Source organism: Oryza glaberrima, chromosome 4, assembly GCF_000147395.1.
Source record: "Oryza glaberrima chromosome 4, OglaRS2, whole genome shotgun sequence".
Taxonomy (NCBI): Eukaryota; Viridiplantae; Streptophyta; class Magnoliopsida; order Poales; family Poaceae; genus Oryza; species Oryza glaberrima.
In genome coordinates this window covers 3,808,657-3,823,563 of record NC_068329.1, presented here as the reverse complement: position 1 = coordinate 3,823,563, position 14,907 = coordinate 3,808,657, and the positions used below count along the sequence as shown (strand labels likewise).

The 14,907-nt window shown below is 47.5% G+C and overlaps 1 pseudogene; it reads right to left on the bottom strand.

Moving 5' to 3' along the window:
* Positions 1-864: 864 nt before the first annotated feature.
* Positions 865-4,156, bottom strand: LOC127770133 (uncharacterized; annotated as a pseudogene).
* Positions 4,157-14,907: the final 10,751 nt, after the last annotated feature.

Sequence of the window (14,907 nt, the reverse complement as noted above, 5' to 3'; positions counted from 1 at the left end):
TGTCTGTAGTAAATTAAGTGGATAAAACGTAGTAAGCAAATATATGATTTAAAATTAATAAAAATTCTAATAATCATATATACTTAGCATATGAATGATATTAAATTGTTAAAAACTCTAATTAACATATGTATATACATACGCCATGCATGATTTAAAATTAATAAAAATTCTAATAATCTTATATAATTAGCATATGAATGATATTAAATTAATTGTTAAAAACTCTAATTAACATATGTAAATACATATGACATGCATGATTTAAAATTAATAAAAATTCTAATAATCATATATAATTAGCATATGAATGATATTAAATTAATTGTTAAAAACTCTAATTAACATATGTAAATGCCACATGCATGATTTAAAACTTTTAAAAATTCAAATAGTCATATATAATTAGCATATGAATGATATTAAATTAATTGTTAAAAACTCTAATTAACATATGTAAATGCCACAAGCAAGATTTAAAACTTTTAAAAATCCTAATTATCACATATAACTAGTATATGCATGATTTAAAATTGTTAAAAGCTCTAAGTAACATATGTAAATGCCACATGCATGACTTAAAACTTTTAAAAATTCTAATTATCGCACATAACTAGCATATACATGATTTAAAATTGTTAAAAACTCTAAGTAACATATGTAAATGCCACATGCACGATTTAAAACTTTTAAAAATTCTAATTATCGCATATAACTAGCATATACATGATTTAAAATTGTTAAAACCTCTAATAATCGTACGTAATTAACATATGCCATACAACAATTGATTTATATGGATAATCAATACATCCAAAATAGTTTACATCGTGTACACAATAATTACGGCAATACATCGGCGGTGACGGTTGACCGCACGTACTTTCTCCTCACTATTGTTCCCTCCTTATGATCGCTAGGTGAGTAAGGGGTGTCTTCATTTGATAGGAGGATGCTAGGGTCAATCATCACCGTGAAAGGGGGTTGCCCATCCAACTGATCATAATCCTCGTCAGTCTTGTCCTCAACTTCGACGATTTTTCTTTTGCCTGGGAGAACCACGTGACGCTTAGGCTCGTCAGGCCATCTGCCCTTCTTTCCTTTGCTAGACATGTCCTTCACGTAAAAGACTTGCGTTACATCATTGGCAAGGACAAAAGGTTCGTCCGAGTATCCAACCTTGTTAAGGTCAACCGTTGTCATCCCACTGTCATCAATCATTACGCCTCCACCAGTCAACCTAACCCATTGGCACCGGAACAGAGGGACCTTGAGAGGACCATAGTCAAGTTCCCATATGTCCTCGATGGCACCGTAATACATGCCAGTTGTTCCATCGTGTCCTATGGCATCGATACGAACAACGCTGTTTTGGTTCGTGCTCTTCATGTCTTGGGCTCTCGTGTAGAATGTGTACCCATTGATCTCATATCCTTGGAATGTCGTGATCGACCCAGACGGTCCCCTCGCCAGGAAGGCAAGTTGTTGGTTGATCGTCTCGTTACCCATGAGATGTTGTCGTAGCCACGCGGGGAAAGTATCAATGTGATGCCGTGTAATCTATGCATCGGACTTACCGATGTTTCTGGCGCGAACTAGAGCCAAGTGCTCCTCGATGTAAGGAGCTACCAATGAATGGTTGTAGAACCGTGAAATGGGCTTTACGGAATAAACTGTTGTCTACCGTCATTATTGCTTTCCTTCCGAGAGTTCCCTTTCCCCGTAGTCTCCCTTCATGGCGTGATTCAGGTACCCCGATTGGGCGAAGGTATTCAATAAATTCTACGCAAAATTCGATGACCTCCTCTGTTCCATACCCCTTGGCGATGCTTGCCTCTGGACGAGCACGGTTACGAACATACTTCTTCAAAACGCCCATGTACCTCTCGAAAGGAAACATGTTGTGTAGGTACACAGGCCCGAGAATACCGATCTCTTTGACAAGGTGACAAAGCAGATGCATCATTATATTGAAAAATGAAGGTGGAAATATCAACTCAAAACTGACAAGACATTGCACCACATCATTTTGAAGGGCTTCTAACCTATCCGGATCAATGACCTTCTGCGAAATTGCGTTCATGAAAGCACATAGCTTTGTTATTGTTGCCCGGACATTGTCTGGGAGGATACCCCTTATTATAACTGGTAGCAGCTGTGTTGTCAACACGTGACAGTCATGAGACTTTAGGTTTGTGAACTTCTTCTCCTTCGTGCTTATTATTCGCTTTATATTCGTGGAGTATCCTGACGGTACCTTGATGCTTTCCAAGCATTCAAACATAGTTTCCTTCTCTGCCTTGCTAAGAGTATAGCTGGCTGGACTCAAGTAATGGCTTCCTTTCTCCTTTGGTTCTGGGTGAAGGTCGCCGCGTTGTTCCATATGCTTCAGATCATTACGTGCTTCCAGTGTATCTTTCGACTTTCCATATACACCTAGGAAGCCAAGAAGTTTTACGCAAAGGTTCTTAGTGAGGTGCATCACGTCGATTGTATGGCGGACGTCCAACAATTCCCAATAGGGTAACTCTCAAAATATGGAGTTGTTTTTCCACATCGCTGCATGACCATCTTCGCTCTCTATAGGCTGGCTGACAGGCCCCTTTCCAAACACTACTTTAAGATCTTTCACCATAGCAAACACTGTTTTCCCGCTACGATGTTTAGGCTTCGTACGGTGGTCCGCCTTATGTTCAAAATGCTTGCCTTTTTTCCGTACTGGGTGGTTTGCTGCAAGGAATCGACGATGACCCATGTACACAACCTTCCTACAGTGCTTAAGATACGTACTTTCTGTTTCATCCATACAGTGAGTGCAAGCCTTGTACCCCTTGTTGGACTGTCCGGATAGGTTGCTAAGTGCAGGCCAATCGTTGATGGTTACGAACAACAGCGCTCGTAGGTTAAACTCCTCCTGTTTGTCCTCGTCCCACACGGGGACACCTTCCTTCTTCCACAACAGTTTAAGATCTTCGACCAGTGGTCTTAGGTACACATCGATGTCGTTACCAGGTTGCTTGGGGCCTTGAATAATAATCGGCGTCATTATGTACTTCCTCTTCATGCATAGCCAGGGGGGAGGTTGTAGATACACATCGTAACGGGCCAAGTGCTATGGCCACTGCTCATCTCTCCAAAAGGATTCATGCCATCCATACTCAAACCAAACCGTATGTTTCGGGCGTCCTTTCCGAAGTCTTTAAATTTTCTGTCGATGTTTCACCACTGCGAACCATCGGCGGGGTGTCTTAGCATTCTGTCCTGTTGACGCTCTTCAGCGTGCCATCGCATCATTCTAGCATTCCCCTTGTTCCTGAACAAACGCCTTAGCCGTGGTATTATAGGCAAATACCACATCACCTTAGTAGGAATTCTCTTCTTTGTTAGCTGCCCGTCAACTTCTCCTGGATCGTCTTGTCTAATCTTGTATCGTAGTGCTTTGCAAACAGGGCATGCTTCTAGGTTCTCGTATTTCTCACCGCGATATAGGATACAATCATTCGTACATGCGTGAATCTTCTGAACTTCTAGTCCTAGAGGGCAGACTATCTTCTTAGCCTCGTACGTTGTCTCGGGCAGTTTGTTTCCCTCCGGAAGAATGTTCTTGACGAGTTTCAATAAATCGCCAAATGCCTTGTCACTAACACCATTTTTTGCCTTCCATTGCAAGAACTCCAGAGTGGTATCCAACTTTTTGTGCCCCTGCTTGCAACCTGGGTACAACGACGTTCTGTGGTCCTCTAACATCTTGTCCAATTTATGGGCCCCCTTTTCACTTTCGCAGTCCTCCTTGGCGTCCTGCAACATCTGACCAAGATCATCCGCAACGTCGTTACCATCAGCATCCCTTTCCTCCTCGCCCGTTTGATTTCCTTCAAATCCAACGTACTGAGCAAAGGCCAGAATATTGTCGTCTTCCACTTCATCTTCTTCCATTTCAACACCTTGCTCTCCGTGGGATGTCCAACAACTATAGCTTGGCATGAACCCCGACTTAAACAAGTGGAAATGAATAGTCCTGGATGCAGAATACTCCTTCTGATTCTTACACTTATTGCATGGACAACAAATAACCCTTATGCCTGTTAGCTTCGGCCACTCTCAAAAAATAATGCACGTCGTCAATAAACTCTTTGGACCACCGGTCAGCGTACATCCATTGCCGATCCATCTACATGACATGAAAAAAATCGTACACAAATAATTATTCTTACAATAATGACAGTCATACAATAATTATAAAATAATTACAAACTCTTTCAATAGTCATACAATAATGACATATCATTATTCATACAAAAATCATAAAATATTACACCAAATAATTCTTATTTACTATTTCTAAAGTTTTAAACTAATATTAATTTGTTTTACTTCTTTTAATTTTCATTTTAGTTTGTTTTCTATTATTTAAGATTAACTTTCACTATATTTTCCTTCTCAACTATTTTATAAAACCTTCTTTAGCAAATAAACTAAATTTCTATATATTCTTTCTTCCCCACACAAATTCTCTCTCATCAACTTACAAGTAAATTTTGGAGACAAAAAAGTGTGCAAAACATAGCTCCAAATGTAAAATGACAAAAAAAACATTGGAGAATGAAGTTGCTAACATTTTAGGCACCTCCGATTTCTATATAATCACCAAAATAAATTCATTAGAAATTTTGGCATGACCTCCCCTCTTTTTTGAGGAAATTTTGAAGCTTACTCGGGCAGCTGGAGGAGGAAGAAGACATATATATAGGGGTAGGACTTTAGATCCCGGGGGGCCTGACAGGCCCTGACAGCATTTGAACCGGGACTAAAAATGATCTTTAGTCCCGGTTGGTTCACATATGCCCGTTACCCTTTTTAACCGGGACTAAAGATCATCTTTAGCCCCGTTTTTTATTGCAACCGGGACTATTGTGGAATTCGGCCGACCGACGAAAGATGGTTTCTCTACCAGTGTACTCATAACTATTCTTGCAAGCTATTAAGGATGATTCCACAGTTAATATTTTGTATAAAATATGTTTCGGAACAATTTGGCCCATATCAAAACCTCACGAGTTGACGTCCTTGTGCAGGAAAACGTTCGCCTTTGCCAAATTGCAGAAGTTGTATTAGCATCTTCAGCTGCAACATACTCTCTTACTGTCCCAAATGCACCTGGGTTTCAGATATATATTTCTTTAAGCCCCATACGCATATATAGTTCACCTGTTATTAATCATAAAAATTGTATCCTACATATAAAAAAACTACAGGAACTTAAGGAATCAATAACAAATTAAATCTACTATTTCTTTAGATTATCATCTCTTATATGACGACCATTGTGTTACACTGAATATTGAATATTTGTTCTAGAAAGAAACTAAGTATGAATGTTAAAAATGGTACTTCCTCCGTTTCACAATGTAAGTCTTTCTAGCATTGCCCGTATTCATTTAGATGTTAATGAATCTAAACATATGTATGTGTTTAAATTCATTAACATCTATATGTATGTGGGCAATGCTAGAAAGTCTTACATTGAGAAATGGAGGGAGTAATTGTCACGCCCGGAAGATTCCCCCTTTTTCTTGCTTTAAAAAAATGGTTAAATAAATTGCCCAAAGAAATTGTTTAATTAACCTAGAGTTGAATCCCTAATTAATAAATGCAATTGCTAATTGGAATTGGCATTGTGGGATTTTTCTTAGGTTCCACATGTCGCAATTGATTAACAGGATTTTTAGTGGAATTTTCAGAGCCCTACAAATAATTTTAACCCATTAAAATTCATAAACCGCAATATTTAAATCCCAGGGAAATTCCTTTTTCCTTTTCTTTTTCTTTTCTCCTTCATGCTTTGTTGGGCCGTCAGCCCAACCTTCCTTCCTCCCGCGCCCTTTCCTTTGCTGGGCCGGCCCGCTCCTCCCTTCCCCTCCCCGAAGTCCTCCCTCCCTCTCTCTCTCGTGCGCCGACAGGTGGGCCCCACCTATCGGTCGTCCCTAACCTCCCGCCGCCCGCGATCCAGCGGCAACCGCTGCTGCCGCCCACGCCGCCCACGCCGTCGCGCCCACGCTGCTCCTCCCGCGCCCGCTCCGCACCCCACGCCCACGTCACCGCCCCTCCCCCGCTTCTCCCGCCCTAACGCGCGCCCGCAAATGGGCGGAATTCATTTTGAATCCACCCCTCTCTCTCCCCACTCCCCCACGTCGCCGGCCAAATCGACTACCTTCCCGGCCGTTTGCGCCCCCTCCCGCACCTATAAACCACTCCCCCGAGCCTCCTCTCCCCCTTTCCGCTCTCACCGCACTCTCCCGTGCCTCCTACCGAGCCCGCGCCGCTCGCTGCTAGCGCCGCCGCTTGCCGCCGCCTCTGGCCGCACGCCGCTGTCACTAGAGCTGTCGCCTCACCGCGCAATCACCGCCGCTAGCTTCCCCGCCGCGAGAGCTACCTCCGCCGCCGCTCGATTTCCGTTCGCCGCCGCCGTACCGCTCTCCCCACGCGCCGCCACTTACTACCGCCTCCGGCCGCGCACCACCGCCGCTAAAGACGCCACCGCGCCGTGAAACCGCTGCCGTCGCGCTCGCCAGTGTCGCCCTCACCTCGGCCGCCACTCGGTTGCCATCCGCCGCCGCCGGAACCCGATTCCCTCGCATCGCCGGTGAGGACTACCTCTCTCTCCTCCTTCCTTTCCTCTCTCTCCCGTGCACACCGCCGCCCTCCGCACGTACGTCGCCGCGCTTCGGCCATGCGCCGCCACCTTTCGGTCATCGCCGCCGCTTCCCGCGTCGCTAGTCACCGCCGTCGGTGGCCGTGCCTCGCCGCCGCCTCGCCTTGGTCGGCCAGTCGGCCTTGAGGCCGAGCCGAGCCCGGCCGACGCCTCCCACTCCCTCCCCTTTGAGCCACTGCCCGTGGGGCCCACGTGCCGGCGCCCCCTCCATCTCTCTTGAGCCGCTGACATGCGAGGCCCGCCTATCGGCGCCGCCCCCCCCCCCCCCTTTCGCTGACGTCTGCCCTGGGGATTTATTGTGCAATAATTAATTAAGGCATTTTCTTTATTAGTAAAAACACAGTTTATCTTCTAAAATTCATAACTAATTCATCCGAGCTCCGTTTAAGTCCATTCAAGTCTCAGTAAATTCATAAAAATGCAAAGAATCCATTAAAAATGGATTCGTTCCCTTTGCAATATCATGGTGATACTTCAGGGCATGGCGACATGTGTGGAATCATGTCTTGTGGGTACAGTTGTACACCTCTAGCCAGAGTAAAACTATTCGAATAGCCGTGCCCGCGGTTATGGGCGATCAACCAGATTCACCGTGATTTGTCTCACCCCTAGTCTAGCTTAATGAACTGGTGTAGTTCTGGTGGTTGGTTGGGCATGTTGCAACGTGGTATAGCGTTGGACAGTGATTGGTTAATATTGCTTAATTACTACAATTGTTTTACTGCTTCCAACTACTATTTTTAAATGCCTGCTTTATTGCAAATGAACCCCTTGCCTCCTTTGGTTATATCCTGCATCATACCTCCTCTTCCAGTATGACTTGCTGAGTATAGTGGGTAGTACTCAGTCTTGCTCTCTTCCCCCCCCCCCCACACCAGTGCTGAAGATCTTCCTAGTGGGAGCTGTCTTGTTGAAGTTGGCTTCATCGCTGCGGTCAAGGATTGCCTGTGGAGTGGAGTTGCCCCGCTGCAGAAGTCAAGCTCCCAAGTCTAGCTCGTTTTATCTTTTCCGTTGCATTTGTAATCTTTTATATTTTTATAAGACGTGGATCTGTATGTCAACAATTGTCGTTTGTGTACCCTGGCTGGTCCTGGACAGGGATTTAATGCACATTCAGCTTAGAAATTCTGGTTCGTGAATTTCTGGGTGTGACATTGGTTCCTATCCCTTGTTCATCTTTAGATGTCAGACCTGTTCCACGATTGCAAGCGCTGCTCCGAGCTTCAGAGTCGTCGCCCTTAGTTTTATCGTCTTCTTAGTTTTGTTTGCCGTGTTTAGGTTTGTTGCTTGTGGGTTAGTCGGCGGTCGATATCATGTGTCACTGGTATGGCTGCCTCAATTAGGAGTTGCGTGCCTCTTTTTCAGCTGGGACAGAAGTTACTTGGTCAGAGTTTTGCCAGAGTTTTAATAAGGCACAGGTTCCCGAGGGAATCATGGCACAGAAGAAGAGAGAGTTCCTTTCTTTGCAGCAAGGAACTAGGACAGTTATAGAGTATTTGCATGAGTTCAACCGTCTCATGAGCTACGCTCCTGAGGACGTGCGCACCGATGCCGAGAGGGAGGAGAAGTTTCTGTCTGGTCTTGATGATGAATTGACCAACCAGTTGATCTCTAGAGATTATGAGGACTTTGAGAAGCTGGTGGACAAAGCTATCCGTCAGGAGGAGCAATGTAACAAAATGAACCGTAAAAGGAAGGCATCTCAGCTCAGGACTCCCCAGGGGATTAGTCAGAAGCCTTGCCTCATGATGCGACATCAGGGTGGACCTTCCACCATGATTATCCGGCAACACCGTCCTTACCACTCGGGTAGCTTCAACAGGAACTACAACAGTGGCAGTCACAGCATCAGTGAGCAGCACAGCCACAACCCTACTCCAAGTCCATTAATGATTCCAGCTCAGTCAGTTCAGCCAGCTCTGCCTGCTCAGCCAGAACAGCCCAAGAAGTTTGGAGAAAAGTCCGAACTCTGCTTCAATTGTAACGAGCCCGGACACATGGTACGTACGTGCCCGATGCCAAGACATGCCGGACTCAAGTTCGTTCAGGCCCGTGTCAATAATGCATCTGCACAGGAGGCGCAGTCAGCACCAGGGGTTATATTGGGCACATTTCCCGTCAGCTCGACACCGGCAGTAATATTGTTTGATTCTGGTGCAACTCATTTCTTCATTTCCAAGCGTTTTGCTGGTGCACATGGGTTATCTTTAGTGAAGCTTAAGATACCAATGCGAGTTCATACTCCTGGAGGTGGCATGACCACAACTCACTACTGCCCATCAGTGACAGTTGAAATCTAAGGGTTGATTTTTCCAGCCAACCTCATTCTTCTCGAATCCAAGGATCTAGATGTTATTCTGGGAATGGACTGGTTGACAAGGCAAAGAGGAGTGATTGATTGCGCTAGCCGCACCATCAAGTTGACCAATGCGAAAGGAGAAGTGGTAACCTTCCAGTCTCCAGTGCCGCAGAAGCCAGGGATCAGTTTAAACCAGGCTGCTCGTGAAGAACAAGAGGTAGCAGTGGAGAGAACCACTAAGAAGTTGGAGGATATTCCCATAGTCAGAGAGTATCCGGAGGTTTTTCCGGATGATCTGACAACAATGCCACCAAAAAGGGATATCGAGTTCCGGATTGACTTGGCACCTGGAACTGCACCGATCCACAAGAGGCCTTACAGAATGGGAGACAACGAGTTGGCGAAAGTCAAGAAGCAAGTTGATGAACAATTACAGAAGGGATACATTCGCCCGAGCACGTCACCTTGGGGTGCTCCGGTTATCTTTGTGGAGAAGAAAGACAAAACCAAGAGGATGTGCGTTGACTACCGCGCACTCAATGAGGTCACTATTAAGAACAAGTACCTTTTGCCAAGGATTGATGATCTGTTTGATCAGTTGAAAGGAGCTACTGTATTATCTAAGATAGACCTGCGATCAGGCTATCACCAGTTGAGGATCCGTGAAGAGGATATTCCAAAGACAGCATTCAACACTCGGTACAGGTTGTTCGAGTGCACAGTTATGTCTTTAGGACTCACTAATGCACCTGCCTTCTTCATGAATTTGATAAACAAGGTCTTTATGGAATTTCTGGACAAGTTTGTCGTGGTTTTCATCGATGATATAATGATTTACTCCAAGTCCGAGGAAGAACATGAGCAGCATCTTCGGTTGGTACTTGAAAAGTTAAAAGAGCACTAGCTATATACCAAGTTTAGCAAGTGTGACTTCTGGCTTAAGGAAGTTCAGTTCCTCGGTCATGTCGTGAATGCTCAAGGAGTAGCTGTGGATCCAGCAAATGTGGAGTCAGTTACCAAGTGGACCCCACCAAGGACAGTCACTCAGATCTGAAGTTTTCTGGGCCTCGCGGGCTATTACCGCCGGTTCATTGAGAACTTCTCTAAAATTGCCAAGCCAATGACACAGCTATGGAAGAAGGAAGAAAAGTTTATCTGGTCTGCTGAATGCAATAGAAGTTTTGAAGAACTCAAACGACGGTTGGTATCTGCACCAGTTCTGATTCTGCCTGATCAGACGAAAGATTTCCAGGTGTATTGTGATGCATCTCGCCAAGGGCTAGGATGTGTGTTGATGCAAGATGGCAAAGTGGTTTCTTATGCTTCACGGCAGTTGCGTCCTCATGAAGGCAACTACCCGACCCATGATCTGGAATTGGCCGCAGTTGTTCATGCTTTAAAGATCTGGCGGCACTATCTCATCGGTAACCAATGTGAGGTATATACAGATCACAAAAGTCTAAAATACATCTTCACCCAACCTGATCTGAATCTCCGACAGTGAAGATGGTTGGAGCTAATCAAAGATTATGATATGGGAATCCACTACCATCCCGGCAAGGCTAATGTGGTTGCAGACGCCTTAAGTAGGAAGAGTTACTGCAACGTCGCATGGGTAGAGGAACTATGCTGTGAGGTTCAACATGATTTGGAACATCTGGACCTTGGTATAGTTGAGCACGGATTTGTGGCTGCCCTAGAGGCACAGCCCACACTGGTGGAGCAGGTTCGCATAGCTTAAGCAAGCGATCCTGAGATAGCAGAACTCAAAAAGAACATGAGGGTTGGAAAAACCCGAGGTTTTGTTGAGGACGAACAAGGAACAATCTGGATGGGAGAAAGATTGTGTGTACCTGAAAACAAGGAGTTAAAAAACTTGATACTGACAGAAGCTCATCAAACTCAGTATTCCATTCATCTTGGCAGTACCAAAATGTACCATGACCTCAAAGAAACGTTCTGGTGGGTCAGCATGAGAAGGAAAATAGCTGAATTCGTCGCACTCTGTGACGTTTGCCAACGAGTAAAGGCAGAGCATCAAAGGCCAGCAGGTTTGCTTCAGCCCCTTCAAATTCCAGAATGGAAGTGGGAAGAAATTGGAATGGACTTTATCACCGGTTTGCCCAGGACGTCATCGGGGCATGATTCTATTTGGGTAGTCGTTGATCGACTCACCAAAGTTGCTCATTTCATTCCGGTGCATACTACCTACTTAGGGAAGAAGTTAGTAGAACTTTATCTGGCAAGAATCATGTGTCTACATGGTGTACCTAAGAAGATCCTGTCTGATCGAGGGAGCCAATTCACTTCAAAGTTCTGGCAGAAATTGCAAGAGGAATTGGGAACCCGTCTGAACTTCAGCACAGCCTACCATCCGCAGACTGATGGCCAGACCGAGCGAGTTAATCAAATATTGGAGGATATGTTGAGAGCCTGAGCGCTTGACTTTGGTGGAGCATGGGACAAAAGCTTGCCGTATGCCGAGTTCTCTTACAATAACAGTTACTAGGCTAGTCTGCAAATGGCACCGTTTGAAGCGTTGTATGGACGGAGGTGTCGTACTCCGCTCTTCTGGGATCAAACCAGGGAACGCCAGCTGTTTGGGACAGAAGTTTTAAATGAGGCAGAAGAGAAAGTCAGAGCTGTCAGGGAAAGATTGAGAATCGCGCAATCTCGACAGAAAAGCTATGCAGACAATCGTCGAAGGGAGCTCACTTTCGAAGCAGGGAACTATGTGTACCTTTGCGTCACTCCACTCAGAGGAGTACACCGCTTCCAAACCAAAGGAAAGTTGGCACCACGCTTTGTGGGACCATACAGGATCTTGGAACGTAGAGGTGAAGTCGCTTACCAGCTTGAGCTTCCCTCCAACCTGCTTGGCATTCATAATGTGTTCCACGTCTCTCAGTTGAAGAAATGTTTGAGAGTTCCTGAGGAATAGGCAAGTCCGGATCACATCGAAATCCAAGAAGATCTGACCTATGTGGAGAAGCCGACCCGTATCCTCGAAACCAGCGAGAGAAGGACCAGAAACAAGGTAATCAGATTCTGCAAGGTTCAGTGGAGTCATCACTCAGAAGAAGAGGCCACTTGGGAAAGAGAAGATGAATTGAAGGCTACCCATCCGCACCTCTTCACCAGCTCTTCCGAATCTCGGGGTCGAGATTCCGTTTAAGGGGGTAGGTTTGTCACGCCCGGAAGTTTCCCCCTTTTTCTTGCTTTAAAAAAATGGTTAAATAAATTGCCCGAAGAAATTGTTTAATTAACCTAGAGTTGAATCCCTCATTAATAAATGCAAATTGGAATTGGCATTGTGGGATTTTTCTTGGGTTCCACATGTCGCAATTGATTAACAGGATTTTTAGTGGAATTTTCAGAGCCCTACAAATAATTTTAACCCATTAAAATTCGTAAACCGCGATATTTAAATCCTAGGGAAATTCCTTTTTCCTTTTCTTTTTCTTTTCTCCTTCATGCTTTGTTGGGCCGTCGGCCCAACCTTCCTTCCTCCCGCGCCCTTTCCTTTGCTGGGCCGGCCCGCTCCTCCCTTTCCCTCCCCGAAGTCCTCCTTCCCTCTCTCTCGTGCGCCGACAGGTGGGCCCCACCTGTCGGTCGTCCCTAACATCCCACCGCCCGCACCCCAGCGGCAACCGCCGCTGCCGCCCACGCCGCCCACGCTGCTCCTCCCGCGCCCGCTCCGCATCCCACGCCCACGTCGCCGCCCCTCCCCCGCTTCTCCCGCCCTAACGCGCGCCCGCAAATGGGCGGAATTCATTTTGAATCCAGCCCTCTCTCTCCCCACTTCCCCACATCACCGGCAAAATCGACTACCTTCTCGGCCGTTTCCGCCCCCTCCCCCACCTATAAACCGCTCCCCTGAGCCTCCTCTCCCCCTTTCCGCTCCCGCCGCACTCTCCCGTGCCTCCTACCGAGCCCGCGCCGCTCGCCGCTAGCGCCGCCGCTTGCCGCCACCTCCGGCCGCACGCCGCCGTCGCTAGAGCCATCGCCTCGCCGTGCAATCACCACCGCTAGCTTCGCCGCCGCGAGAGCTACCTCGGCCGCCGCTCGCTTTCCGTTCGCCGCCGCCGTACCGCTCTCCCCACGTGCTGCCGCCTACTACCGCCTCCGGCCGCGCGCCACCGCCGCTAAAGCCGCCGCCGCGCCGTGAAACCGCCGCCGTCGCGCTCGCCAGTGTCGCCCTGACCTCGGCCACCACTCGGTTGCCATCCGCCGCCGCCGGAACCCGATTCCCTCGCATCGCCGGTGAGGACTACCTCCTTCTCCTCCTTCCTTTCCTCTCTCTCCCATGCACACCGCCGCCCTACGCACATACGTCGCCGCGCTTCGGCCATGCGCCGCCACCTTTCGGTCGTCGCCGCCGCTTCCCGCGCCGCCGGTCACCGCCGTCGGTGGCCGTGCCTCGCCGCTGCCGTACCGCTCTCCCCACGTGCCGCCGCCTACTACCGCCTCCGGCCGCGCGCCACCGCCGCTAAAGCCGCCGTCGCGCTCGCCAGTGTCGCCCTCACCTTGGCCGCCACTCGGTTGCCATCCGCCGCCGCCGGAACCCGATTCCCTCGCATCGCCGGTGAGGACTACCTCTCTCTCCTCCTTCCTTTCCTCTCTCTCTCCGTGCACACCGCCGCCCTCCGCACGTACATCGCCGCGCTTCGGCCATGCGTCGCCACCTTTCGGTCGTCGCCGCCACTTCCCGCGCCGCTAGTCACCGCCGTCGGTGGCCGTGCCTCGCCGCCGCCTCGCCTTGGTCGGCCGGTCGGCCTTGAGGCCGAGCCGAGCCCGGCCGACGCCACCCACTCCCTCCCCTTGAGCCGCCTCCCTCTCTGTTGAGCCGCTGACATGCGGGACCCGCCTGTCGGCGCCGCCCCCCCCCCCTTTCGCTGACGTCAGCCCTGGGGATTTATTGCGCAATAATTAATTAAGGTCTTTTCTTTATTAGTAAAAACATAGTTTATCTTCTAAAATTCATAACTAATTCATCCGAGCTCCGTTTAAGTCCATTCAAGTCTCAATAAATTCATAAAAATGCAAAGAACCATTAAAAATGGTTTTGTTCCCTGTTTCAGTAGTCTTATAGCATGATTTGCTTGTGTGCTTTGTTTGTCGCGTAGTTTTCGGCCGTTTCGTCGATCCGCGGTTTCTCGAAGACGTTGTTGTGGTCTCATCAGTGCGAGAAAGGCAAGTCGTGCATTACATTGATCATATTGTACCCAATTTACAAATATCCCGCATTTCTATTAAATGTTGCATTCTTTTACAATATTATGTGGGATGGGTCCTATTACTCAGCCATTTATTGTTTACCTTATGCCATTGATAACTTGGGGTATCAAAATGACTAGATGTTGGTTTAGGAAATGCTTAGCCATGCCTAGTTCAACTAGTACACAAATGGGGATCATATTATTACATAGACTTATTAGCATAGCTTTGGATTGGTGCCACCGCAATGGTGTTAGTTAATTAAAACACACTGGACGGTGAGCTGTGGGTGCATGGTTTTGCTGGTCGCACCCATCGCAGTTAAGGACCGGTTCACGGGAAACCCTGGGAGACTTACCGTGCTTACCACAAGCAGGAGTGGGTAACTGCTTGATCTGAAGTATAGCTCGACCATTTCCTAGGCACCGGTGGCGAGGGTGGGCGTGATGGAGTTGGGTCGGCCGGGGTGTCCGGTTGTCCAGCTGTTGGATTCACCGCGGCGCAAGACGGGACCGCCCACTGCCCGTTGGGGGTGGGGGTGAAACCTTAGCGTGGTGTGGATGGTTAGGGAAGGGTTATGCGGAGGGTCTTGTCACGATTTCTCCCTTTGCAGTATCATGGTGATACGTGATACTTCGGGGCATGGCGACATGTGTGGAATCGTGTCTTGTGGGTACAG